The 27,017-nt window shown below is 37.6% G+C and overlaps 1 pseudogene; it reads right to left on the reverse strand.

The window, feature by feature from the left end:
• Positions 1–15,388: 15,388 nt before the first annotated feature.
• LOC110566199 (small ribosomal subunit protein eS7-like) overlaps positions 15,389–27,017 on the reverse strand; it is a 64,202-nt pseudogene continuing 52,573 nt past the window's right edge.

The raw sequence follows: 27,017 nt of genomic DNA on the forward strand, positions 1-27,017 counted from the left end.
ATATGGTGAATTACATTGATGGATTTCCCTATTTTGAGCCACCCCTGCATGTATGAAATGAAGCCTACTTGGTCATGCTGGATATCTATGATGTTTTCTTGGATTCTATCTGTGAGCATTTCATTGAATCGATTATTCCTGATAAGATATTGTTTATTGTAACAACTCTTTGCTAACCTAAAATTAAAAAACAAAACAAAACAAAACTGTGTTTTCATCCATGGCTAACATTTGAACTTCTAAATATTATGTGATGCCGTTATGATATATTGAGCTAATGCTTTCTACTCCTCTTATAAAGGTTTTATTTTAAGTAATATCTTATGGTTGGTGCTAGAGAGATGGCCACATGATGAAGAGCATTTGTGCTTTCAGAGTAAATGAGTTAGGTAACCCGTATCAAGAAGCTCACAACCATCTGCAACCAGTTTCAGCCAGTTTGATCCCTTTGGCTTGAATGGGTGCCTGCACATCAGTGTACACACCTTCGCAGAGAAACAACTACATCTACGCATAACTAAACTTCATTAAAAAAATTAAAATAAAAACCACGCAGTTTTTAAAGCTGTTGCTCTATAGTACAACTTAAGATCAGGGATGGAGATACCTCCAGAAGATCTTTTATTGTAGGGGATTGTTTTAGCAATTCTGGGTTTCTTGTTATTCCATATGAAGTTGAGAATTTTTATTTCCAGGTCTGTAAAGAATTGTATTGGTAATTTGATGGGCATTGCATTGAATCTGTAGATTGCTTTTGGTAAGATGGCCATTTTTACTATGTTAATCCTGCAAAGCCATGAGCATGGGAGATCTTTCCATCTTTTCATATCTTCTTCTAATTCTTTCTTCAGAGACTTGAAAGTTTTTTTTCATACAAGTCTTTGACTTCCTTGGTTAGGGTTACTCCAAGGTACCTTATGTCATTTGTGGCTATTGTGAAGGGTGTTGTTTCCCTAATTACTTTCTCAGCCTTTTTGTCTATTGTATACAGGAGGGCAACTGATTTTTTTGAGTTAATTTTGTATCCGGCCATTTTGCTGAAGGTGTTTATCAGCTGTAGGAGTTCCCTGGTAGAGTTTTTGGGGTCACTCACGTATACTATCATATCATCTGCAAATAGTGATAATTTGACTTTTTCCTTTCCAATTTGTATCCCCTTGATCTCCTTCAACTGTCTTATTGCTCTAGCAAGGACTTCCAGCACTATGTTGAAGAGATATGGAGAGAGTGGCAGCCTTGTCTTGTCCCTGATTTTAGTGGGATTGCTTTAAGTTTCTCTCCGTTCAGTTTGATGTTGGCTATAGGCTTACTCTATATCGCCTTTACTAAGTTTAGATATGTGCCTTGTATCCCTGATCTCTCCAATATTTTAAACATGAATGGTACTGGCATAGAAACAGAATGGTGGATCAATGGACACGAACAGAGGACCCAGAAATAAACCCACACACTTATGGACACCAGATCTTTGACAAAGACGCCAAAACCATACAATAGAAAAGAGATAGCATCTTCAACAATTGGTGCTGGTCCAACGGGATGTCTACGTGTAGAAAAATAAAAATAGATCCATACTTATCACCTTGAACAAAACTGAAGTCCAAGTGGATCAAAGACCTCAACATAAAAGCAGACACATTAAATCGGCTAGAAAAAAAAAAAAAAAAGGTGGGGAATACCCTAGAACTCATTGGTACAGGAGAACACTTCCTGAACAGAACACCAACAGCACAGGCTCTGAGAGCAACAATCAGTAAATGGGACCTCATGAAACTGAAAAGCATCTGCAAAGCAAAGGACACTGTCATCAAAACAAAGTGACTGCCTATAGATTGGAAAAGAATCTTCACCAACCCTTTATCTGACAGAGGACTCATATCCAGTATATATAAAGAACTAAAGAAGCTGAAAAGCAGCAAACCAAGTAATCTACTTAAAAATTGGGGAACAGAGCTAAACAGAGAATTCTCTGTAGAGGAATATCGAATGGCAGAGAAACACTTAAAGAAATGCTCAACCTCATTAGCCATTAGGGAAATGCAAATCAAAACAACCCTGAGATTTCACCTTACACCCATGAGAATGGCCAAGATCAAAATCTCAAGTGACAACACATGCTGGAGAGGTTGTGGAGAAAGGGGAACCCTTCTCCACTGCTGGTGGGAATGTCAACTTGTACAACCACTCTGAAAATCAATCTGGCCTTTCTCAGACAACTAGGAATAGCGCTTCCTCAAGATCCAGCCATACCGCTTCTAGGCATATATCCAAAAGTGGCTCAAGTACACAAAAAGGACATTTTCTCAACAATGTTTGTAGCAGCTTTATTTGTAATAGCCAGAAGCTGGAAACAACCCAGATGCCCCTCAACTGAAGAATGGATGCAGAAATTTTGGTACATCTATACAATGGAGTATTACTCAGCAATGAAAAATAAGGAAATCATGAAATTTGCAGGTAAATGGTGGTACCTGGAAAGGATCATCCTGAGTGAGTTGTCCCTGAAGCAAAAAGACACACACGGTTTATACTCACTCATATAGACATACAACACAGGACAAACCCGCTAAAATCTGTGCATCTAAAGAAACTAAGCAAGAGAGAGGACCCTAACTAAAATGTCCAATCCCCATCCGGAAAGATCCAGCCATATCACTCCTGGGCATATATCCAAAAGAGGCTCAAGTACACAAAAAGGACATTTGCTCAACCATGTTTGTAGCAGCTTTATTTGTAATAGCCAGAAGCTGGAAACAACCCAGATGCCCCTCAACTGAAGAATGGATGCAGAAATTGTGGTACATCTACACAATGGAATATTACTCAGCAATGAAAAATAAGGAAATCATGAAATTTGCAGGTAAATGGTGGGATCTGGAAAGGATCATCCTGAGTGAGTGGTCCCAGAAGCAAAAAGACACACATGGTATATACTCACTCATATAGACATACAACATAGGACAAACCCACTAAAACCTGTGCATCTAAAGAAACTAAGCAAGAGAGAAGACCCTAACTAAAATGTCCAATCCCCATCCTGAAAGGCAAAGAGGATGGACATCAGAAGAAGAAGAAAACAGGAAACAACCTAGGAACCTTCTACAGAGGGCTTCTGAAAGCCAGAAGAAGAAAACAGGAAACAAACTAGGAACCTACTACAGAGGGCCTCTGAAAGCCTCTGCCCTGCAGACTATCAAAGCAAATGCTGAGCCTGATGGCCAACTGTTGGGCAGAGTGAATGGAATTTTATGTAAGAAGTGGGAAATAGTAAGAGCTGGAGAGGACTGGGTCTCCACAAGGAGAGCAACAAAACAAGAAAATTTGAACACAGGGAACGTCCCAGAGACTCATACTCCAACCAAGGACTATTCATGGAGATAACCTAGAACCCCTGCACAGATGTAGCCCATGACAGTTTAGTGTCTAAGTGGGTTACATAGTAATGGCAAGAGGGACTGCCTCTGACATAATCTGATTGGCCTGCTCTTTGATCACATCCCCCTGAGGGGGGAGCAGCCTTACCAGCCCACAGTAGAGGACAATGCAGCCACTTTTGATGAGAATTGATAGACTAAGATCAGAAAGGAAAGGAGAACCTCCCCTATCAGTGGACTTGGGGAGTGGCATGCATGCAGAAAGGGGAGGGAGGGTGGGGCCGGAAGGGGAGGAGGGAGGGGCTTTGGGGGGATACAAAATGAATAAAGTGTAATTAATAAAAATAAAAAAAACTGCTAGGAACATGGTTGATTAAATATCCTTATTGTGTACTTGAGCATAGTTTGGATAAATGCCTAGGAGTGGTATAACTGGATCTTGAGGTAGTGCTATTCCTAGTTTTCTGAGAATCCATCAGATTGATTTGCACTAAGATCAGCAATCAATAAATGGGACCTCATGAAACTGAAAAGCTTTTGTAAAGCAAAGTAATAATAATAATAATAATGATAATAATAATTTTGACCTAGTTATAGCACGAATTTAGAAAGAAAAACGTTTTTAATGTTTTTATTCTATTTTTTTCTTCACAGTTTATTCATTATATATCCCAATTGAAACCCCCTTCTGCTGGTCTATTGAAAGGGAGAGTTCTCCACTATTGCCATCTGCCCATAGCTTGTTAGGTCTCTTTTTGGGGCTCCAGTCCCCTCCATGTCCCTCTATTCCCATCCCTCTCTTCTTATATAAGACTCGCTGACTTCTGCCCAAAGTTTGGCCCTGAGTATCAGATCTGTTTAATCCCCTGTTGAGTGAATTCTTTCAGAGGATCTTCTATAGAGGGCTCTGTTCTGGGACATCTGTACAATGGAATACTACTCAGCTATGAAAACAAGGAAATCATGAAATTTGCAGGTAAACTAGAAGAGATCATCCTGAGTGAGGTAACCCAGAAACAGAAAGACAGGCATGTTATATACTCATTTATAAGCAGATATTAGCCATATAATATAGGACAGCCATCTTTAGACCTAAAGAAGCTAAACACTAAGGAGGACCCAGGGAGGATGCTTAAATCTCATTCCGAATGGCAAACAGGAGGGTAGATACCAGAAGCAGTAGAAAAGAGGAAACAGAATGTCAAACTTTTTAGCTACTATTTTGTGGTAAAGAATGGAATTAACTCCTTCCATATCATATAAATAGTAAAAGTTTAAATGAGGATATGGATAAAAGTAATCTGGCTGCAGAGTTTGATCTAAAGAGAACTGAACTGTGCATATGCTCACATGTAATTAAACTTTGGAATCTAAGTTCAGGACAGATAAGAATTTGACGATAGTAATATAAATTTGAGTTCAGACAAATACAAACTGCATCTTTCAAATGTCCTTAATCCTCACAAAAGATCACCAGCTTCAGACACAATTACCAATTCACAATTCAAAATTAAATCTATGAAAAATAATCAGGATAGGAAACAGTTGTCAGTGAGAATCGCAGAACTGTGTGTATGTGTGTGCTGATGTGTATGTGTGTATGCGTGTGTGAGTATGTGAATGTGTGTGCATATGAGTGGTATAAAATATCTTTTGATTTATTCATTTATTTTTCACCTCTACCTTTTAATATAAGAACAATAATATATAGTATTAGTTTTTTTTATTTAGGATTAAAAAAGATTTAATTGGCCATATAGAAATACTGATGAAATGAGTAATTACATTTGCTATTGATGAAAGCCAGAGATAAAAACTTAGTCTGGGCATAGGACCGGAAACAGGCATTCCAATAATGTCCATACTGGAAGTCAAAGTGGAAGAATTCATATTCTCATTTCTTCGTTATCTTTTTTTTTTTTTTCTTTTTTTTTTTTTTTTTTTTTTTCAATGCAGTTTATTCAGGAACATTGAACAATCCTCGGACCCCGGGGAAAGCCAGCCCACAGCTTAAATAGCCTCTGGGTAGCTAACCCAGGCGTGCCACGGGGGCAATGCAGATAGATCCACATACATGGAAGCAAGCCAGATCCTCGGCCTTAGCCAAATGTGGAGTTGTTCCTGACAGAGAGCACTCACCATCGGGAAGGTGGAAGGCGGAAACCAGCTCCATCTTTAAGGCATAGCATTCTGCAGCTCTCTACAGTTCCCCCTTTTTGTTTTAGACGCATCAGGCAAGAGTAGAGGTCTGATCTCTGATATTAGAAATAAATTGGGACTTTGTACAGATGTTCATTTAGGTGTCATCCACCCAAAGAGCATCGGACCCGTCCGATACCTTTTTCTCAGAGGCGGGACCTGGGGCATCAACCCGCATGCAATCAGACATGCTCTTCTCTGGGTCCAAAGCGGCTGACCCTGAGTGCAGTGCTTAGCCTCGTATCTTGAGCGTATCATTTTAGCTTTTTATGGTATCCAACCATGCTTGGGGAGAATGTCTTGCTTCAATGGCTGTAAAGGCCTGAATGATCATGGCTGCATCACACTGTTGTGAGACTCTAATCTTGCATATATACCACAGGCAAACCAAGGAGACCAACACCAGAAGGCCTGCTAACACTCCCATGCCCGCCCACTCCTTCAGATGATTCATGGCTGCAGCAATCCATGATGATAATCCTGTGGCTAGTCCTGCGTCCACTCCGGTAGAATTTACTGTGACAATGGCCACTCTCAGCTGCTCCATCGTAGTATCGAATTCTCCAGTCCAGAGTGGCCATTGTCACAGTAAATTCTACCGGAGTGGACTCAGGACTAGCCACAGGATTATACTACGATACTTCGTTATCTTTTAAATCAGTTCTTCTGCCTAAAGGCTATCTAGGAGTAGGTATCTACAAGGAGACAGATACCTAGATATTTGGTTGGAGCAACTATACTGATGATCATGCTGCTTTCCATAACCCATCCCAAATTCTTTCCCATGTCATTTAACTCCCTCCACCCAGGTTATCTTGAGCTTGAATGTTCCTATTTCTTGGAATGAATCCTATATTAGTGCACCCCCCCAATCTCCCCCTTCAATCTATGTATCTTTAAGAAATATACATCACTATTACAAATGAAGCTGCTAGGAAAATATTTGAGCAAATGTAGTTGTTGTATGGTTGAACGTCTTTTGGATAATTGCTTAACTATGTTTGTAGCAGCTTTATTTGTAATAGCCAGAAGCTGGAAACAACCCAGATGCCCCTCAGTGGAGGAATGGATGCAGAAATTGTGGTACATTTACATAATGGAATACTACTCAGCTATTAAAAACAAGGAAATCATGAAATTTGTGTGCAAATGGATGGAACTAGAAAAGATCATACTAAGTGAGTTATCCCAGAAGCAGAGAGACATTCATGGTATATAATCACTTATAAGTGGATATTAGCCATTTTATATAGTACAAGCATGCTAAAATCTACACACCTGAAGAAACTAAAAGACAATGAATATCCTAGGGAAGATGCCTAATTCTCATTCAGAAGGGAAATCAGGACAGACACTGGAAGTGGTAGAAGAGAGGAAACAGGGCTGGAGCCTACTACAGATGTCCTCTAAAAGCATCCACCCAGCAGGGGGACAAAGCAGATGCAGTGACTCAGAGCCAAATTTTGGACAGAGTACAAGGAGTTTTATGGAAGAAGGGGCATACAAAATGACCCAGAAAGGACAGGAAGCCTACACTTTCAGATGAATAGAGGAGGGAGAGGAAGGGTGTGGGACTGGGATGAGAAGAGAGAGGGGGCTACAATTGAGATACAAAGTGAATACATTGTAAATAATAATAATAATAATAATAATGAATTAAAAATAAAAAAAGAGAAATGTATGTCTCAAGATTACCTTTTACAGTATACAAATTTCATTCTTTTTGTTCCTCAGCTTCAGACCATTTAGTCATCAAGTTCCCAGGACCCTGGCTTCCTAAGAAAGTGGTGACCATTCTCAGTTGTATAGGTGTTTCATTGATTTATCTAGACATTAACTCTGTGTATCCCTAGAAAGAAAATCTTCATCCCAACATCTTGCTTCCATGTAAGACACATGGTCCTGGAGGGTGTTTTCAGCCAGTAAAATTTACCAAACATAGTCTTGGCTTGTGATAGTGTACAGCTGTGACAAAGAAAAGGTAATGTAGCTATCATTCATTGTGTGAAAAGTTTTGCTTAGAACAGTGAACACACAAACAGGAAGCTTTGGCTTTAGTTGAGGAGCCACTCTGAGCTGCTCCACTACTCACTTCTATAACTGTTTGTGTAGCCTTCATGTAATTTCTTTTTCTTAAAGTAATAAAAGGTAGATTTTCAACATTCTTACCAAAAAAGTGCTGCTAGCAAACAAAACTGTATTTATTTTTTATCATTACAGTATTTTAGGAAGTTTCAAATAATATGCCTTCACTAATTCTCAGTAATCCCACTCAAAGCTTCAAACACAGTCCAGAATGCTTTCTTGTGTTGGCAGTGTCATTATCTTTCAGATACACTCAAGTTGTTGGCAGAAACTATGATCACATCAGTTGATTAAGATTTGCTTTTTAGTTTAAGTGATTGCAAAAGCTGCTTTGTTATGCTATAAGCCTGAAGACAATATTGACTTATTGGCTCTTGTCCAGAAACTACATTATTGAAGTAGAGACCATCAGTGAATGTTTTCATATTCAATTCAACAACAACAACAACAAAAAGACTCAGCCTCAGGTAGAATTCTCTTTTTTCTATCAGAAAAAAAAAAATATTCTATGTAAATTTTGTGTCTTGAAACTTCAGCTTCTAATGTTATCTATGAATCACCTCACCAAATTACAAAGCTTGCTGTGAGAGTGAATAACTGAAAGGAAGTTTGAATTCATTGCTGGAAAGAAAAAGTGGAGATATGTCAGAACTCTATATACAACAAAAGTTTTAAAAAAAGTAAACATATGTTCTCTCATGATTGTGTTTCTGCTATTTCCTGGGTGAAGTGCATGTTCTCTCCTATTTTGATCATGTCTACCATATCATGACACAGCAATAGACCCTTACTAAATGCCATTACACAGATAATGGACTTATCCTCTTAGGCTTTGAGAAATATTTTTTTTTTATTTTTAAATTAATAATTATATGGATTCCTTGAGGTGGAATAAAACATAGATACAGATTTATTTCTTTTGTACTGTTTATTTATCTACAACAATGTATTTGCCACAGTTTTCCCATACAGATTATATATTTAGTCATGTTTAATAAATTAATCATCCAATCTTTTCTCTTAATTGAAGTATTCAAAACACTTTAGTATTGCATAATCGCAAACACTTTATTTTAATAGCTATATAAAATAATAGCTATATTTTTATTTACATTTGTCATTTACTTATTTGCTAATTATAACTTCTGCATTGTATTTTGTTTTATATTCCTATATGTTATTTAAGTATGTTTTAAAAACTGTATCTTTATTTGTACAGCTTTTTTGAGAGAATGTATGTATGTAGAAAGACATATATGTGATTGTTTATATATACATATATATGCATATTTATTATATATATTTATGTGTGTTTGTGTATATGGGTGTTATATATACGTGTGTGTGTGTGTGTGTGTGTGTGTGTAAGAATGCAATAGTTTTTGTTATTGCTTCACATATATTTAGATATGTTTATACAGCAAATTGACTGTTGGTGGGAATATTTTGTCACTTTCGGTTTGTCATTCAACTTTTACTTAAATTTGGGTCTTAAATTTCTTGCTGGCTATGATGGCATTCTGGACTGTTTCCTGGTACCTCTCTGGGAAAGAGACTATATATCCTCAAGGTTGGAAAATGCTGTTCAGGCAGGATATTTTGTTCAAATTAAGTCATCTGCACATTCCCTAAGCTTACCCAAGTATGTAATCTATTCTCGAGAGGAGGGGAGAACTTGTTAGGCAAGATTTGCTTTTTAAAATAAGATCTCTACTGGCACAACTTCATGCTGGTACCTTGCAGGTATCTCAGTGCATGAGGAGGCTAGAACTACATAGGCCTTTCCTAAGCTGAGATTGAGAAACACTAGTTCTGAGAATGTTACTGTTATTGAAGGTGATTTGCATGAGCTGTGCAAAAAGTGTCTCAAATTTAATAGCCAAATCATTGTCCAAATGAATGTTCTTAAAGTTGTATTATTGGAACATATAAATATACAACTTGATAATAATCCAAAGAGACAGACAGATAGATAGATAGATAGATAGATAGATAGTAGATAGATACTAGATAAATAGAGACATAGATAAGAGAGAGAGAAGTTAGATATGAAATAGAGATAGAAGGATATGGGTAGTCTAGGAAAGCAAAAACATGTTTCCTTAGATCTGCCCATGCCCTTCGGGCTTTCATAGTTTCTGTTGAAAAGTCTGGTGTGATTCTAATAGGTCTACTTTTATATGTTTGTTCACCTTTTTTCCTTGTTGCTGTTAATATTTTTTTCTTTGTTCAGTAGATTTAGAGTTTTGACTATTATGTGATATGAAGATTTTCTTTTCTGGTCTAGTCTATTTGGTGTTTTGTAGACGTCTGGTATGTTTAAGGACATATCTTTCTTTAAGTTGGGAACATTTTCTTCTATGATTTTCTTGAAAAGATAAGCTGGACCTTGGAGCCTGGAATCTTTTTTTTTAAATCTATTTCCATTATTTTTAGATTATGTCTTTTCATGGGGTCCTTGATTTCTTGGATGTTTTGTGTTTGGAACTTTTCTGATTTTACTTTGAGAGATATATAAATTTTTGCAAGTGTATCTTCAGCATCTGAGATTCTCTTTTCCACCTTTTGTATTCTGTTGGTGATGCTTATCTTTTCTGCTCTTTTCTCCAAGTTTTCTAGCTCCAGGGTTTTCTCTGTGTTTTCTTTATTAATTCTAATTCTGTTTTTGTGTCTTGTACCATTTCCTTCATCTGTTTGAACGTAGATTCCTGTCTTTCCATGATGGCCTGTATTGTTTTGTTCATTTCCTCTTTATATGCCTCTAATACATGGATAAACATAGCTTCAAAATCGTTTTCTTTTTTTCCAATGAATTAGCATATCCATTGATTTGGGGGGGGGGTTGTTGGTGAAGCCATGATGTTTTGATTTTTGTTGGATGTGTTCTGTTGCTGACCTCTGGACTTCTGTTTGCCTGTAACCTTCACTGTTTGTTCGTATAGTCTGTACTTCAGATTGGGTCCATCTGTTTGTTTAGGGAAATGAGAGGGGTCCTCTGGTTTGAGATTGGATGTTGGTGTTTCAGTTGTAGTTAAGGGAGGGAGGCCACAGGCACACATGTTCAAGGACAGGCTTGTGTGTAGAAGTATGACTTGAGGGTTAGGGTGCTCGAGCCTATAGATGCCTGTAAGGGTGGAGCTTAAGCTCAGGAGAGAGTGTTGGTGCTGGCATTGTCCACCAGTACAATGTGGATGTTCAGGTGCCCTGAGGAGCTCAGCGACCAATAGGTCTGTTGAGTTCTTTCTTGAACATAAACATGAAGTGTTATGATGTGAATGTGGAGCAATGCCATAATTAGTTTAAGAAACTGGCCTAGAAGCAACCTGTTGCTTTCTGAAAGTAGACTATTGTTGGAATATATATATATATACTTACATGTATATATGTATATATATATATATATACATACTTGTATATATGTATATATACAAACATACATATTGATACATTGGTTTTAAACTTCTTTTCTTCAACTTTAGCCTCATCATTCTGTGAAAATATGATATTCACAATACTTTGACATAATTATCTTGAAATACAGAGGAGGCTATTGATCCTCACTAAAGTATATTTGAGTTGACGGTGGGCTTGAAAAAAACTCTGACTAATTTATGTACTATCAAAGTTTAGTTTAACTTTCTTATTTTGTCCCAGTCTCTGGCTTTTTTTTTTTTTTTTTTTTTTTTGCATTTTCAGTACTAAAAGGCATGCTCAGTGCTAGATAATTTATTACCTTATTTGACAACTCAGTAACATCAACGTGTCTTAGTTGTTTAAACACTGTACCTTTTTAGCTTAAAAAAAAGGACTGATATAAATGAATACAATGTTTGAACTTTCGTTCTGTTCATAAAAATTCCAATATTTCTATGTTATCCAACATTCTTGTCTGCAATGCATTGTGCAGAATCTCACATGCCTGTATAAACACACATAAAACAAAACAAAATAAAATAAATAAAAAATAAACACCCAATGTGCTACTTCTGGATTTTCTTCTACACTGTTCTATCTACCAAGGGTCCTCATCAAATACATAGTAATAAATTATTATCAAAGTAATTTTTCCATGAACAAATTCTATAATCTAAAATGATTATTTGTTGACTACAGTCTGCCAATGACCACCTGTATCTCCTGTATTATGGGGGTTTATAAGTTATGACAAGGACTAAATCCGCCAGGAATATTCTACATGAAAATGACACAGAGAATGTTTCTATTCTCCAGAGTTATGCAGATCTGACACCATGATGTGGCAGTGTGAAAGAAAATGCCTGGCATCCATTCATGGGTTCAAATATTTGGTCCTAAATTGGTAGGACTGATTGGGAAGGATTAGGAGGTGTGGGTTTGGAGGAGGAAGTGTTCATTTGGGGCAGTTTGAGGATTCTGGATGCTTACGATTTCTCCAGTATCTTTCTCTCTCCTTCTCACTTGTGGATCACAGGTATGCCGTTACTCATGTCGTTACTCACTAACTAAAAAGTTGTTAGTTTACTATCGTTGCTGTAATTCCCTCCACAGAGCCTTTTATTTCCTACTTCACATGCATGCATATGCAATTCTGCATTTGACACATGTGAATTTTTTAAAAACTGGTTTTAGAGGTGCCCTAGCACGAACTTTTACTTTGACACAGCCTAAAACCACTTGAAGAAGTATAATGTAAGTAATTCTCCTCATCAGGATATCTGTGCATGTGTCTGTGTGGGATTCTTGATTATTAATTGATGAAGGGGAACCCAGACCACTGTCTGCTGTACAGTGTATACAGAGATGGTGGTGGATTTCATAGGAAACTGATATAAGCACAAACATGTGTCTGAAGGAGCCAGCCAGGGAGTGATGCATATTTGACCATGCATTTAGCTTTAAGTTCCTGCCTTGTGTTCCTGCATAGAATTCTCACAGTGATGGAGTGTTTCCAGGAAAGGCAAGCCAAATAAACCTTTTCCTCCTCAAGTTGCTTTTGCTCAGTGTTTTACCACGGCAACAGAAAGGGAACTGGAGCACAGAGTTCCACACCAAAGAAGCATTGAAAATATCCCTGAAGTTAAAGCAACTTCAAAAGGCAGAGGAATCGTGTCTATAAGTTATATTTTACATGGAGTATGGAATCATACCAGTAAAAGTTTATTTTCATCTGCTTCTCAGGAGGTTGTTGCATTCCAGATGGCACAGAGGATTAATATAGAAGACAGAGTATAAAGGGCTGTACAACTTTCAGCGAAAACATGATCTACAAAGCAGTTAATACATGTACAGATAATTTAAAACCTCTCTAGCAGGACACAATACATAGTACACTCATGTTTGGTAACAAACTACAAACATTTGCAGGGGGAGAGGATTCCCTTAAAAAAATCACAATGTTTTTTTGGAGATGTGGCAACTCATAGAAATTCCATGTTCCGCTGCATGGCCATATGGGTAGCAATGACTGAATTCAATGGGCCACCAAACAAAACCTAATTAGGCAGATAGATAGATAGATAGATAGATAGATAGATAGATAGATAGATAGATAGATAGATAGATAGATGAAAAATGGGGAGATGGGAAGGTTCTTGTTGAGGGTGTCAATAATATTATAGGAAGAAACGGAATAAGCATGATTATATTTTTTGTGTATATGCTTCTGAATCCTAAGAACTAGAAAAAGTTAAAAATACCTAATTATGATCAGCAAACAACAACAAAAGTAACAATGAACCTTGAGCTGTGAAAATGTTCAGGTGAAAATCTGAAGCATTGTAAAGTATTTCAGTCCTGCTTTCCACCTTGTCAACATTAGTCTGGTGAAGAAGAAAACAGATACAAGAACAGTGGGACTGCTTATTTAACTTTACCTTACCCCAGGGCAAAATTGCAGATTTGATGTTTTCTGTTGCTATTTTCTTTTAATTAGTATGGTTTCATTTGGGTGGTATGTGTCTGTGTGTGTGTGTGTGTGTGTGTGTGTGTGTGTGTTTGTGTGTTTGTGATAAGTGTGTGTGTATGGGTGTAAGCATGATGTGTGTGATATGTCTATGTGGTGCATCTGCGTTTGTGGTGCCTGTGTGATATGTATGTCTGCACACAGGTATGCACGCATGCTTGCATGTGTGTGTGTGTGTGTGTGTGTGTGTGTGTGTGTGTATAGGGTATTTGCCACAGTATATTTATGATGGGTTGAAAATAGTTTGATGGAAGAAATTCTCTCCTTCCAATTTTGCATGGGTTCCATGTATCAAAGTCAGGCTGCCATGATTATCTACAAGTGATCTCACCCGCTGAGCTGTATCACCAGTCTAAATCCACAACTGGGCACTTTAAAGAACCGTTTCTAATAAATTTCCTGAAACATCTTGAAAAGCCCAAATTACAAAATTTTCCTTGGTTTCAGGTCAAGTAATCACAGGTCTGCATTCAATAAATGTTACTTAGCTTTCTTTATAAAATCAGAGCATTTTAAAATGGTTTTCATAGTGTGGTTAATAAATAACAGAATGTAACTTTAAATGTAGACCATTGTATTACAAAAGAGATAGACTGTTTTGTGAGAGGAGAAATACAGAATATATAAATGGTACTGACACACACACACACTAGAGACTAAATTTGACAAGAAAAAAAAGTGTTGATGTCTCTAAAAATATAGAATAATATTAAGAATACCTAAAAGACTCTAAAAATCTAAAAATGGGGATTCAATAAAATAACAATAGTATTTAATAAATGGGCTATTGGGCTGTACAATGGGCGCAGAATAAATGAAAATAGATAAGTCATGTGTCAAAATGATCATTATACCTGGCAATTAAAGAAATTAACATCAAATCAAATTTGAGATTGTAGTAGCTACTGTTTACAAAATGACTGATGCCCAAATGCTGATGAGGATGTGGGAAAAGAGAATCCTCATTTGCTCTTGGTGGGATCACAAACAGATATAAACTGTATAAAATGGTGTAGATAACTCTAAAAAATTAAATTTACAAAAAATGTACAATCTGACTCAGTTATACTACTCCTATGCATATGAACGGAAAACTGCACATGGACGTCCGGGAGATGCTTACTCAGCCAAGCCTCTTGCTCTTCCAGTCACAAGAGCCGGAAAGTAGAATTCACAGGTCCTTCAACTGATGAATAGATAATGAAAATGAGCTACATGCACGTTACAAATCCTATTCATTTGTAAAGGAAAATGAAATCATGATTTGAAGGCAAGTATATAGAACTAGAAAACAGTACATTAAGTGAAGTAATATAGACTGAGAATGACAAGACACATGAATTTTCTTATGTGTGGTTACTAAGTCCATGTCTTTAGACGTCAGTATCAGGGAATAACCACAGAAGGCAGTAATGTAAACATGAACTGGGAGGTGGCATGCTGTAGGTGAAAATGAGTGACAGGAAGGGAAATGGGAAATGAAAAGGGCTACTTTAGCTCCTGAGATAGTTTAATATGGAAGGGAAGTTAGTACAAATACTGAAGACTGTTGAAAAGCCAAAAAGGAATTTCATTATCAAATTTTTAATAAAATACTCTTGAATAGATACTACTTAGCAAATTCCTTCCTCCCTCCCTTCCTCCCTCCCTTCCTCCCTCTCTTCCTCCCTTCCTTCTTCTCTCCCTTCCTTCCTCCCTGCCTTCCTTCCTTCTTTCCTCCTTCCCTCACACCTTCCTTCCTTCCTTTTTTTTTATTTCTCTATGAATGGCACTTTAGCCATTTTGTTTACTACTGACTCTCTGGGAATTCAAACTTAACATCCTTGCCTGTGAGCTTACACACACCAAGGAAGGTTTCAGCCTTGTTTTCCACCATGTTCTGCTGTGCTTTGTATAAATAAACCGGGAAGAGTGGCTGCCATCCAGATCCTCTTATGTCTACAGCTTCAATTGAAAATCCCGAGTCCTCAAGACTGACACACACTGAATTCAGGGAGTGGCTTCTGTGGTACTTTCACTTAACTTTTGTGTTACCTTTTCCTATTTGGCTAAGAAAAATCATTTTCTAAGCGAAGAAGACTATGTGCTTCCCAGTAAACTATTTCTCTGATACACAGCTAGCTGAACTTGGATTTTCTCGAAACTTTCATTTGAGAAACTGGTACAAAAATTATGATAGCTTTCTGACCACCACCAACGTTAATTTCTTTGACCCTAGTGATTCACTTTGATGTCTGTGATCATCTCAAGCTTAAGGAGAGTCTGAGGGATGCCTGACTTGATCTCATCCGGCTTCTTGACATTGGACTTCACAATCTAGTCGCTCAACCCTTCCTAAAAGGAAGAAGGTGCCACAGGACACCTGAGCTGTAGGTCTCCTGGCCAGGCCCATTTATCAGTGTAGATCAGAAAATCCACTTCGTCCCCATCCTGGACACAGGAACCTTCACCCCCGAGTACCCCAAATGGCTCTTTACCCAAAAATTCACAAAAAAAGACAGACAATAATTTTATTTATTTATTAATTTATGTATTCACTTTTCATCCCAACTGTGGCCCCATCCTTTCTCTCTTCCTCTCTTCCTAGTGCCACCCTCCAGCCTTCTTATGGCCTCCCAACCCATTCCTCAGAGAAGTGGAGCCACCTCCTCCCACCGACCCATTCCAGCTTATCAAGAACATCAGGATTGAGATGTCCTCTCCCCTGTGGCCCGGTGGGGAAGTCTGGTCTGAGGAGGAGTGATCAAAATGCAGGCAGCAGAGTCCATGTCAAAGACAGCCACCCTCTCCTCCACCAGCAACCCCTGCTTCCCTTATGAGAAGAACCCACATGAAGACAGAGCTGCCTATTGGCTACATATGTGTAGGGGGCCTAGGTCCCGTCTATACATTGTCCTTGGTTGATGCTTCAGTCTCTTCAACTGTGCGGGGACCCTGGTGTGTTGGTGTGTTTTCTGTCCCTTCCTTCCTTCCTTCCTTCCTTCCTTCCTTCCTTCCTTCCTTCCTTTCTTTCTTTCTTTCTTTCCTTCTTTCTTTCTTTTGTACATACTAGTTTATTTAGCTCTATGAATGGATTTTTGAAATATATATATATTTCTGATTCCATTCTTTAAGCAATTGTCTCCAGAGGTAATAATAAGAAATCCTGGCCAAACTTTGGGCAGAGTGCAGGAAAGATTACAGAAGAAGAGGGAAACTGGAGGAGACAGGAACTCCACAAGGAGAACAACAGAGCTAAAAACCCTGGGCCCAGGGGATTCCTGCAGAGACTGATACTCCAACTAAGGACCATGCATGGAAAGGACCTAGAAGCCCTGCTCAGAGGAAGACCATCGGCTTCTCAGTTTCCAAGTGGGTTCCCTAGTAAGGAGAGCAGGGATGTCTATGACACAAACTCAGTGTCTGACTCTTTGATCACCTCCCCCTGGGGGGAGGATGTCTCACCAGACCACAGAGAAAGATGTTGCAGCTAGACCTGACAGGCTAGGGTCAGATGGAAAGGGAGGAAGACCTCCCCTATCAGTGGACTAGGCAAAGGGCATAGGGGGAGAAGAGGGATGGTGGGTAGGACTGGGAGAAGATGAAGGAGGGGGCTACAGCGTAGATACAAAGTGAATAAATTGTAATTAATAAACAAAAAAGAAAAGCAAAGGAAAAAGTATATCATTATTTCTGAATGAATTTTCTAAGCAATTCTCTCCACAAGGAATAATAAGAAACCCTAGGTATCTTTACAGTCATAAAAATAGGGAATGAGGGAGGGGGCTACAACTGGGATACAAAGTGAATAAATGAAATTAATATAAAAATAGGTTATTTCACAAATTAAAGTCCTCTACTTACACAGATACTCCCCTTGAAAGATACCTTTCAGATCCACAACCCAAACTATGAGAACAAATACAGTAGAGTGGATATTAACTTTCAATGTAGATACACAATCTGAGGAGGTCTACTTTGTTCATTCATTTATTTATTATTATTAATTATTTACCATGTATTTACTTTGTATTCCAGTTGTAGCCCCTCCCTCATCTCCTCCTGGCCCTACTCTCCCTCCCTTTTTCTCCCCTCTCCCTCTCCTCTAGTCCACTGATAGGAGATGTCCCTACTGTCTGACCCTAGCCAATCGGGTCTCATCAGGGCTTCCTCTGTGTGCTGGCTAGGTGTTCTTCAAGCAGAAGATAGAATTAATTCTTTAATCAAAATATTCACTTTAGACAGCCTATAGATTTTGGTACAAACAAATAAGTATATGTAGTTTAGTGCTTTGTACAACAAAGTGACTCTGAAATTTCAACTGTATCAAAATTAACAATATTCCTCCTGAAAATCTACTCTACACATGGCTCTGAGTATTGTAAAAAGTGGAACAACTATTAGCTTTCCCTAATATGGGAAAATCATGGCAAAAACCAAAACAGTTCCAATACAATCTTTAAGTTTTTATAATAGGGGTAATGTGTAGATTCTGATGTTTACTCAGTAGTCAACAGATATAAACTTATAGTCACTGTGTGTGGTCACAGTGTTTGAAGTTTTAAAAAATATATGGTATTTACATTTAAAGTGATAATAATTTAAAAATTCAGGAGTAGAGTCTAATGCTGACAAAATTGAGAACAAATGCCAGCTCTCTGCATGGTTACAATCATGGAATATGTCTCTAAAGTCTCTCTATATTAATACAACTCAATGTGGTAATTAAGATAGAAAAGGCGGCACTAAGCTCCATGTCCTATCAGCTTCCTTGGGGAGAAAAAGAAAAACTCACTAGTGTGACTTGAAATGTGTCCAAGGGATTTAGTTACGATCCAATTAGCTTCAAACTTCTGCTATGAGAATGCACAACAAAGGCTGCCCTCCATGTCTCTGAAAACCCTTCATTACTTAAGTCCTTATATCAGCTATCTTTTTCCTTAGAACATGGACCCCAAATGGTAGCTATGACTTTTAATTACAGTGCACACCCAGCCTTGTAAGGACAACATAGTCTAAGGCATATTTCAAAAACCCTCGAGGGCCTTCCTGTTTACCCTAAGTAAAAATGAAACAAAGGCAAACATTTTTTGCCACAATCTACCTTGAAACATAGGCTGGATTGTTGTCCACTGCTTAACTTTATATTTTAAACCTGTCATAAAATCCATGTAGGAATTTAAAGAGACCAGGCAGTCACATAAACAGAGGCATGCATGAGGAATGAGGAATAAAACTATCTTATCTCAACTTCAGCATATTCCTTGTTCTTTTGTATTTCAACTCTTCCCCTCTGAATTTGCCAATCAATATAACTTTAAAGAAAATCTATAGTCCTAAAAGAGCAAAACAAGAAGGACCCTAGGGGAAAACCCTTGATCCTCATTCAGGAGGGCAAACACTATAGACATCTGAAGTGGGAGCAGACAGGGAACAGGACAGGAGCCTACGACAGAGGGCCTCTGAAAGACTCTACCCAGAAGGGTATTAAAGCAGATGCTGAGACTCATAGCCAAATTTGGACAGAGTGCAGGGAATCTTGTGGAAGAAGGGGGAGATAGAAAGAACTGAAGGGGACAAGAGTTCCACAAGGAGACCAACAGAGTCAAAAATCTGGGTTCAGAAGGCCTGCAGAGACTGAGGAGACCTCCAAAGACCATGAATGGAGAGGACTTAGAACCCCTGCTGAGGTGAATCCCATGGGCAGCTCAGTCTCCATGGGAGGTCACCTAGTATTTGGAGAAGGGCTATTCTCCGGCATGAACTAGGTTGTCTGCTCTGTGATCACCTCCCTCTGGCCAGGTGACCTTACTAGACCACAGAGAAAGAGGATCCAGAGATTCTTAATGAGGCCTGATAGGATTGGGTGAGATAGTAAGGGAGGAGGACCTCCCCTATTAGAAGACTAAGCATACAACATGAGAATTTTTCCTGTGCTGCAAATCTGTCTAAACAATTGTCGAGCTATATTTTAGGTAATTGGACTGGAGAATTCGATACTACGATGGAACAGCTGAGAGTGGCCATTGTCACAGTAAATTCTACCGGAGTGGACACAGGACTAGCCACAGGATTATCAACATGGATTGCTGCAGCCATGAATCATCTGAAGGAATGGGCGGGCATGGGAGCGTTAGCAGGCCTTCTGGTGTTGGTCTCCTTGGTTTGCCTGTGGTATATATGCAAGATTAGAGTCTCACAACAGTGTGATGCAGCCATGATCATTCAGGCCTTTACAGCCATTGAAGCAGGACATTCTTCCCAAGCATGGTTGGATACCATAAAAAGCTAAAATGTTATGCTCAGAATGCGAGGCTAAGCACTGCACTCAGGGTCAGCCGCTTTGGACCCAGAGAAGAGCATGTCTGATTGCATGCGGGTTGATGCCCCAGGTCCCGCCTTTGAGAAAAAGGTATCGGACGGGTCTGATGCTCTTTGGGTGGATGACACCTAAATGAACATCGGTACAAAGTCCCAATTTATTTCTAATATCAGAGATCAGACCTCTACTCTTGCCTGATGCGTCTAAAACAAAAAGGGGGAACTGTAGAGAGCAGCGGAATGCTATGCCTTAAAGATGGAGCTGGTTTCTGCCTTCCACCTTCCCGATGGTGAGTGCTCTCTGTCACGAACAATTCCACATTTGGCTAAGGCTGAAGATCTGGCTTGCTTCCATGTATGTGGACCTATCTGCATTGCCCACGTGGCACGCCTGGGTTGGCTACCCAGAGGCTATTTAAGCTGTGGGCTGGCTTTCCCCAGGGTCCGAGGATTGTTCAAGGTTCCTGAATAAACTGCATTGAAAAAAAAAATCTAATAAAAATAATGTCTTACAAGAAAAAAAAAAGAGAAGACTAAGGGAGGGACATAGGAGTGAAAGAAGGAGGAAAGGTGGAACCAGGAGGAGATGGAGATGAGGGAGGGGTCTAAGCAGGGACACAAAGTGAATAAATTATAAATACTACTACTGCTACTACTAATAAAAATAGTAATAAAAGGAATGCCTGGTTGTACTTCAGATACCAATTTTCTAATTACTATCAGCATCAGAATGGAAATAAATAGGACTGATCACTATTTAGTATTTTTTAGATAAAAGCACATTTAGAGCTATTTCCACTTATGAAAGTTTACTTTAATTTTTTTGAAATTTACCAAACTTTTTCTTTATTTAAAATGATTTAAAAAGCAGTTCATTTTCTAGGACAGATCAAAAGTATTATACTAAATTTATGATACAAATTGCCTTAATAACACAATTTTATTCATTTGTAACATTTACTGTCTAAGAACGCTACTTGACTTCTGCTTCACCTCCAAATAATACCTTGCCCCAGTACAGAAAGTATTTCCAGAAAGAACTGTGTGACTCTTGAGACTTTAAGCTGTTCTTGTCATGTCAGCAGAAATAAGGAAGAAAGGAATAAGGAGTCTTCGTATATGAAACCAGTTTCAAAATTATCACTTTATGACTATAGATGGACCTTTGAAAACTTTGCTGAGAGAATTACAGTGCCAAACACCAATAATTAGTTAGTTGCTATAAATGAGGATAAAATATATGTATGTATATTTTCATTCTTATGTGAGTATGTTTTGGAGCATCTGAATAAGCATATGAGCACACTGTGTATATGATATGTATATAAGCATATGCATGCCTAAATGTTTACATATGAACATCTATAGGTCTATAAGTATGCAAGAGTTAGTTTTTGTGTGATATGCAATATATATATATATATATATATATATATATATATATACATACATAGCACTGTTTGAAGACTGAAGTTAACTAAACATATGGTTATGAAGTAGTTACATAACCTAAAAGCAATTCCCAGCAGGGAAACATCATGCTGAGGAATGTTAAAAAAAAAAAACATGATGAAGGAAAATGTTGAATTTGATTTTTCAGATATCAGTTAACTAAGGTGTTAATTGCCTTTTATTGTTTTATAACAAAATGAAAAATAAGCTGTCATTTATCACACAGAATTAAAATGATGAATTAAATGACGTTAAAATGCCAATGTTAAAGCATAAAGGAAATCTTTGTGGGTGGGTTGGTGTTTCCTTGCCTTCACTAGGAGTCCTGCCTACATAGAGGCTGTCCTCTTCGGTCTCCTAGTGTCACCTCCATTACACTCCAGAAGCTTTCCTTGCCTTAGGTCTCCAGGTTTTCATAGAGATGCTGACGTGGTGTCTCTTCTCTCTGCCAGCCCTCTGTCCTTCAGCCCCACCCCACTATCTCTGAGTTTTATCACCAGCCTCACTTCTTTCTGAGCTCCCTCTCCCACCCTGTTTCCTCTCATCATCTATTTCTGCTGTCTATGCATCCTTCTTTGGCTCTTCCTTATTACTTTTTTTTTTAATTTGTCATTTGTAATGTGGTTATCCTGTACTAAAGGTCTAACTGCTTATAAGTGAGTACATAGAATATGAGTCTTTTGTGTCTGAATTAGCTAACTCAGGCTGCTCTTTTCTAGTTCTATTCATTTGCCTACAAATTTTATGTTTTCTTTGTGTTTTGATAGCTGAATGGTATTCCATTATGAAAATGTACCACTGTTTCTTTATCCATTAGTCAGTTGAAGGACATATTGGTTGTTTCCAGTTTGTGCCTATTACTAATAAAGCTGCTAGGAACATAGGTGAACAGGTGTCTTTGTTGTAAGTTAGAGTTCAGGAGAGATTTACCTGGGTCTCACAGTAGAGCTTTCCCAATTTTCTGAGAAAGTAACAGATTTATTTCCAATTTGGTTGTATCAGTTTACATTTCCACCAGGAATGGAGAAGTGTTCCCCCTTCTCCACATCCTCAGCCATCATGTGTTGTCACTTGAGTTTTTGATCATAGCCATTCTGATGGAATCTCACAGTCATTTTGAGAAAAAAGTTTGACCCACAATTTATACTCTCTACAAAATGTGCATTGATAAAGATAGAGCAGAGATTGAGGGAATGTCCAACCAATGCCTGGCCCAATCAGAGACCCACGCCATGGGAGAGTGTCAACCCTAGGTTCTATTAATGATACTCTGCTATGCTTGAAGACAGGAGCCTAGCATAACTGTCCTCTGAGAGGCTCCACCAAGTAGTGGATTGAAACAGATGCTGAGACTCACAACCAAGCTTCTGGAGCAGCACAGGGAGGCTTGTGAAAAGGGGGGCAAGGACAGAAAATCATAAAATTGACAGGCATTCCACAAGAAGAGCAACAGAGACAACTGACCAAGGTCTAGAGAGGATTTTGGAGACAGAAACACCCTGCCAACGACCATTCATGGACTCAACTAGGCCTCTTACACAGATGTAGCTGGTGGGAAGCTCAGGTTTCATGCAGATCTTCTGGTAAGGGAAGCAGGGCCTGTCCTTAACATGAACTCGATTGCATTTTTGGTCATTTCTCCCTGTTGTGGCTGCCACCCCAAAGACAAATATGCCATATATTGGCTTATATATTAACTTTTAAGTATTCTCTAAGCAGGCTATAATCTGTATAACCACAGAAGTTAGGCATAGAGTAAGTTACTGGGCAGGAGGATCTCCTGGAGAAGGGTAAATAGAATATATTATTATAGAAAGACAGATGGCAGATTGAAACAGGAAAATTAAATAAGAAAGGGGAGTAAAGAGAGGATACGGGAAGGAACAATCTCTGCTTGAGAGGTCATATGGAAATCTATTATTGCAGAATCTTCTTAGCATAAAACATATACAAGAGAAATCTAAATAGAATCATTAAATAATGCGAGAGATAATGCCCCCCTTAGACATATCTGACATCAAGTGAAACTTCCTGAGCCAGGAATGTGTTACATCTAATTAAATTGCTGACCAAAGAGAACCCATCAAAACCTGAGAGCGACTCAGACAATTGCCAAGGCTATAGATTTCTCTTCAAAACCTGATGATAAGTTGCACTTAAGATGATAATGCATACATATCTCATTGAACGTGGAAAATTCAGGCCCTCACAACTACTGACAAGTGTTTATGGTACAAGAAGGTATTTTGCATGCTACCAAAGAAAAAGTTGTCACCACAGCTATAAACTCTGCAATTTACAATGTTAAATTTAATCTATGACATATTGGTATGGCAGCATAAACATTGTGGGAATATCCTACAACTTTCTGATTGGACTTAAAGCCAACTCTATGAGATGGAGCCCAAGTCTGTCACTGATTGGGTGGCCAAGATCCTGAGACTAAATTGTCTAAATAGACTAAAATAGACTAAATAGTCTCAGATCCTAAGGAAAAACCAAATACTTCTTTTCTGATAAAGAAAACATCAATAAAATGACTCCAAATGACATTATACTATAACCATAGGGGAAAGTTAGTTATACATGAGCTTACAGAGAAAATATTTTACAAAAAAGCCCTCAATAAAGAATTGTTTAATAATTGAATATAAACAGGCACTTATCTATGCAAAGTAGTAAAATCTGTCCTACTTGGTTTACATAAGTATGTGCTTTGTAATTAATGTTTAAATAAGACTTTTAAATATCAAACATATGTTCATTAAATATTAAATTTTGTACTACTCTGTATTATTTTCTAATTAAAAACAAGACAGAACTTGTCTAATTTGAAATATTATTCTAAAATCAAAATAAAAATATAAACCTGCAAACCAAATTAAAGCAAGGATTATCATTTAAGCAAAATATACTGACTCTAGGTTTTCATATTAAAGCCGAAGTGGTAGAGTTTAAGTACACATTCTATTATGTATTATTCATTCAGCATACAAATAGCTAAGATTTATTGACAGTCTAACAGCTACAAAGCACTTTGTATTCTCTACCTATCTTATATAATGAAATTCAGAGCAGCCATTATCCTTATATCATTGGTATGAAACTGAACACGACTGAATTTTCCAGAACTGAGCAGCTGACTACAGGGACTGAAGATTTAAAGGCCCTATGTGTTTGTGACAATAGTGTTCAACACACTCCCACTCCAGCACACACACACACATACAATCACACAATCACATTTATTTTTGCGAGAATTAATTTAATCATTTGACTTAGGGGTATAGGGTATAGTGTGTGTGTGTGTGTGTGTCTGTGTGTGTGTGTGTGTGTGTCTGTGTGTCTAACAGGGACTAGAATTTTCAAAAGATCTTAGTTTATTTAATCTATTATGTAGATGTGTATCATACATATCTCACAGATAGAACAATAAGTAAAAGAGACAGAGCATGAGCATGAATAAACCAACTAAAACAAATTATCCTGGTAACCTCTACATGAATTTATTTCTGAACTGGAAACTTCTGATAAATCTTTCAGTAAATTACAAAAGTCAAAATAAAAATTAAAAAATACAATGTGGCATGACTATATAAGAAAGTAAGTGATACTTCATAGTTACTGAAATCTGATGAGAATAAAGTTCTATTATTTTGCATATACACACATATTTCCCCTGGTTCAAAAGTAGCCTAAGATAAGCAGCAGAACTGTCTGAGTGAGAATCCTGGAACACAGTCTAGTTTTGTTCCCATCTTTACCTCTGAGAAGGTCTGCACAAACTGCCAAGTTGCTTCATTCATTTTCTTGGGAACATGGCTATATTGAAAAGAAAATTAACCACATGTTGTTAATCACTGTGCAAATTATCATTGCCAAATTAAGATGAGAATTACATATGTATGTGCTTTTAAACTCTTCATAGTGGACTGTATACAGTCTAACCACTCAAATAAATTCTATCTATACATAAATCAATTAAGTACACAATAAATGTACATATATATGTGTTCAGAAATAGGTATGTATGTAAACAGTATAACATAGTCACACCCTGGTACTTGTTATGCACAACAGATTGTAAGCTAAAGAAGTTTCACACTGCAATCAATAAATTGCTATTTTCATGAATTAATTTTTCTTAAATTTGTGATTAATTCATATCCATGCAAAGTCAGCTCTGAAATATAATAGTAGTTCATAAAAATCCATTGTAAACCATGGATTAGATTTGTATAGAAAAGTAACCGTAAATAAAATAATATCTCTAAAGCTGAAATAAGGAAAATCATGTATGTAAAGAAATTTTGTTTCATATGGTGCCTTTTAGAGAGAAATATATTTCAGTTAACCTAGTTGATTTTTTTTTTTCCTGAGTATCAACAACACTATCTGAAGTGTGTTTGCAGAGGACTAAGGAATGGGAGTTTCTGCTATATTCTAATACTGAATATGGTATCATGGACACTGAAAAATGTTAGATTGTGTCTCAAAATTTCCGATTATTGTATGGCAATCCGTTAATGACCATCAGATAATGGAATGTGATTGTCTTTATCATATACAACACATAATTTATTGTAAAAAATAACATGCATATCATTATTTTACACTAAAATAGAAAATTTCATGGTTTTCGATACATGTGCAAATAATGAATTTTCTCATTAGAGTCATTGCTAGCACGCAAACATTATCAGTATGTTTGGTGCTGCAGCCTTTGAAAGAAACAGTCCTCTAATTTAGTACCAATGAATCAAATATTGACTGTATCTAAGATCAACCTGGGATCCCTTAAGCCATAATTCTAAGCATACACCCAAGATAACTTTAGAAAAATACCTAGATATTTCTAGTCCAAGTGGAGTTCTATTGTCACCCACAGTCATTTTTCAAGGATATTCTGGTCACAAATATATATTGTCTAAATTTTTAGGCATTAGGTGAAAGTGAATGCAGGTAATTTTGATCTTATGCATTAGTAAATAAATATTTTAATTGTCAAAACAGACTTATAACCAAATATACAAGCAGTCATATATGCTCCTTGTCTCCTGTATTATGTTGAGAGTCAAATGCAGCTATGAGTGAGTGATTCTACTAAGCAGACATGGAAAAAGCTAGTTTAACCACTGTCTCTACTTACTGAAAGCTGAAGAACTTTCTCTTCCCACTTTCAGTTAGGAGTTCTTAGTCATTTGTATGAAGCCTGGCAAATAGCATTTAATTCATTTCTCATTCATAAATGGCCTTTTCCCACTTCGAAGATAACATGAAGTTATAGTTTTAAACATATAACATGAATTTTGTAGTACCTTAGGACCATTTTCTATAACCACTTGGGGATTTCCCCATAAGAATATTACAATTCACAAATTATTCTTAAACTGTCTCTGATAATCCAGATGGCTCAAGTTTCAACCTGTTTTAGACATCAAAGCTTGTCTGAAAGAAGTATCCCTGTATTCTTTAGCAGTTATATGTGTTTGGGGAGGAGGTGTCTATTGACTGTCTTCAGTTTGCGAGACTTCCTGAGCCTTAGAATAGTGAACTACTTGAGCTTTTGAATTTTCTATGCAGGGTGGAATATTTTATCTTTTTCTGCACATCCCTTGTCTTGACAAGCTCTCCTCCAAAAGGGCATTTTGTTCATTTGTTTGTTT

Source organism: Meriones unguiculatus, chromosome 18 (genome assembly GCF_030254825.1).
Source record: "Meriones unguiculatus strain TT.TT164.6M chromosome 18, Bangor_MerUng_6.1, whole genome shotgun sequence".
NCBI classification, from domain to species: domain Eukaryota; kingdom Metazoa; phylum Chordata; class Mammalia; order Rodentia; family Muridae; genus Meriones; species Meriones unguiculatus.